Source organism: Arachis ipaensis, chromosome B8 (genome assembly GCF_059453495.1).
Source record: "Arachis ipaensis isolate K30076 ecotype BB chromosome B8, ASM5945349v1, whole genome shotgun sequence".
Taxonomy (NCBI): Eukaryota; Viridiplantae; Streptophyta; class Magnoliopsida; order Fabales; family Fabaceae; genus Arachis; species Arachis ipaensis.
The window spans coordinates 93,246,418-93,249,056 of NC_142443.1; the positions used below are offsets into that span (position 1 = coordinate 93,246,418).

The window sequence follows — 2,639 nt, forward strand, 5'->3', positions numbered from 1 at the left end:
GTGCTGTTTTTTATGCTGTTTTTGATTTTGCTTTAATTCTACAGCAGTTTTTATGACTTTACATGAGCATCAACCAAAAGAAAACATAAAATAACAATAGAAAACAAATGTCTATGAAATTAAATATTATTAAATAACATTGAGTTGCCTCCTATCAAGCGCTTCTTTAATTTCAATAGCTTGACAGTGAGCTCTTAAAGAGCCTCACAGAGACTCAGAGCTTGATGATGGCCTCCCAACACCAAACTTAGAAGTTGAGTGTGGGGGCTCTGTTTGACTCTGTATTGAGAGAAGCTTTTCATGCTTTCTCTCTATGGTTATAGAAGAAGATCCTTGAGCCTTAAACACAAGGTAGTCCTCATTCAATTGAAGGACTAACTCTCCTCTGTCTACATCAATCACAGCCCTTGCTGTAGCTAGGAAGGGTCTTCCAAGGATAATAGATTCATCCTCATCCTTCCCAGTGTCTAGGATTATGAAATCAACAGGGATGTGCAGGCCTTCAACCTTCACTAAGATATCCTGTACAAGTCCATAACCCTGTTTCATTGATTTGTCTGCCATCTATAGTGAGATTCTTACAGCTTGTACCTCAAAGATCCCTAGTTTCTCCATTATAGAGAGTGGCATGAGGTTTATTCCTGACCCCAAGTCACACAGATCCTTCTTAAAGGTCATGGTGCCTATGGTACAAGGTATTAAGAACTTTCTGGGATTCGGTTTCTTCTGAGGTAATTTCTGTTGAACCAAGGTATTCAGTTCATTGATGAGCAATGGAGGTTCATCCTCCCAAGTCTCATTACCAAATAACTTGGCATTCATCTTCATGATTGCTCCTAGATACTGAGCAACTTGCTCTTCAATAATATCTTCATCCTCTTCAGAGGAAGAATACTCATCAGAGCTCATGAATCGCAACAGTAAGTTTAGTGGAATCTCTATGGTCTTTATATGAGCTTCAGATTCCTTTGGTTCCTCAATGGGGAACTCCTTATTGGATAGTGGACGTCCAGCAAGATCTTCCTCACTGGAAATCACTGCCTCTTCCTCCTCTATAGGTTCGGCCATGTTGGGTATATTGATGGCCTTGCACTCTCTCTTTGGATTCTCTTCTGTATTGCTTGGGAGAGTACTAGGAGGGATTTTAGTAACTCTTTTACTCAGCTGACCCACTGGTGCCTCCAAATTTCTGATGGAGGACCTTGTTTCAGTCATGAAACTGAGAGTGGTCTTAGATAGATTAGAGACTATGGTTGCTAAGTCAGAGAGGCTCTGCTTAGGATTCTCTGTCTGTTGCTCTAAAGATGATGGAAAAGGTTTGCTATTGCCAAACCTATTTCTCCTACCATTATTATTATTGAAGCCTTGTTGAGGCTTCTGTTGATCCTTCCATGAGAAATTAGGATGATTCATCCATGAAGGATTATAGGTGTTTCCATAGGATTCTCCCATGTAATTCACTTCTTCCATTGCAGGATTTTCAGGATCATAAGCTTCTTCTTCAGAGGAATCTTCTTTAGCACTGCCAGATGCAGCTTGCATTCCAGTCAGATTCTGAGAAATCATATTGACTTGTTGAGTCAATATTTTATTCTGAGCCAATATGGCATTCAAAGTATCAATCTCAAGAACTCCTTTCTTCTGAGTCATCCCATTATTCACAGGATTTCTTTCAGAAGTATACATGAACTGGTTATTTGCAACCATTTTAATGAGTTCTTGGGCTTCTGCAGGCGTCTTCTTCAGATGAAGAGATCCACCAGCAGAGTGATCCAAGGACATCTTGGATAATTTAGACAGACCATCATAGAATATACATAGGATGCTCCATTCTGAAAGCATGTCAGAAGGACACCTTTTGATCAATTGCTTGTATCTTTCCCAAGCTTCATAGAGGGATTCACCTTCCTTCTGTCTGAAGGATTGGACTTCCACTCTAAGCTTGCTCAACTTTTGAGGTGGAAAGAATTTGGCCAAGAAAGCATTGACCAACTTTTTCCAAGAGTTTAGGCTTTCTTTAGGTTGTGAGTCCAACCATATCCTAGCTTTGTCTCTTACAGCAAAGGGGAAAAGCATAAGTCTGTAGATCTTGGGAAGAATTTGCAAGAATTCAGCTAAGAACTGATGAGGATCTTCCAATGGAAGTACATGAAACTTGCAATTCTGCTGCATCAGAGAAACTAATTGAGGCTTAAGCTCAAAGTTGTTTGCTCCAATTACAGAAATTAAGATGCTTCTTCCATAGAAGTTAGAAGTTGGTGCAGTAAAGTCACCAATCATCTTCCTTGCATCTCCACCACTGTTGTTATTTTCGGCTGCCATGTCTTCTTCTTTTTCGAAAATTTCTGTTAGGTCCTCTCTAGAGTTTTGTGCTTTAGCTTCTCTTAGCTTCCTCTTCAGAATCCTTTCAGGTTCAGGATCAGCTTCAACAAGAATATTCTTATCCTAGTTCCTGTTCTTATGAAAAAGAAGAGAACAGAAAAGAAGAGGAATCCTCTATGTCACAGTATAGAGATTCCTTTATGTGAGTAGAAGAATAGAAGAATAGAATGAAGAAGGGAGAAGAAGAAGAACTCGAACACAGAGAGGGGGAGAGGGTTCGGATTTTTAAGAAGAGAAGTGTTAGTAAATAAATAGAA

The 2,639-nt window shown here is 39.6% G+C and overlaps 1 non-coding gene across 1 annotated transcript; it reads left to right on the forward strand.

The window, feature by feature from the left end:
- The first annotated feature begins 1,836 nt into the window (after positions 1 to 1,836).
- On the forward strand, positions 1,837 to 1,944 carry LOC148548843 (small nucleolar RNA R71). The gene has a single exon (XR_015897569.1). It is a non-coding gene; the product is annotated as a small nucleolar RNA R71 (small nucleolar RNA).
- Positions 1,945 to 2,639: the final 695 nt, after the last annotated feature.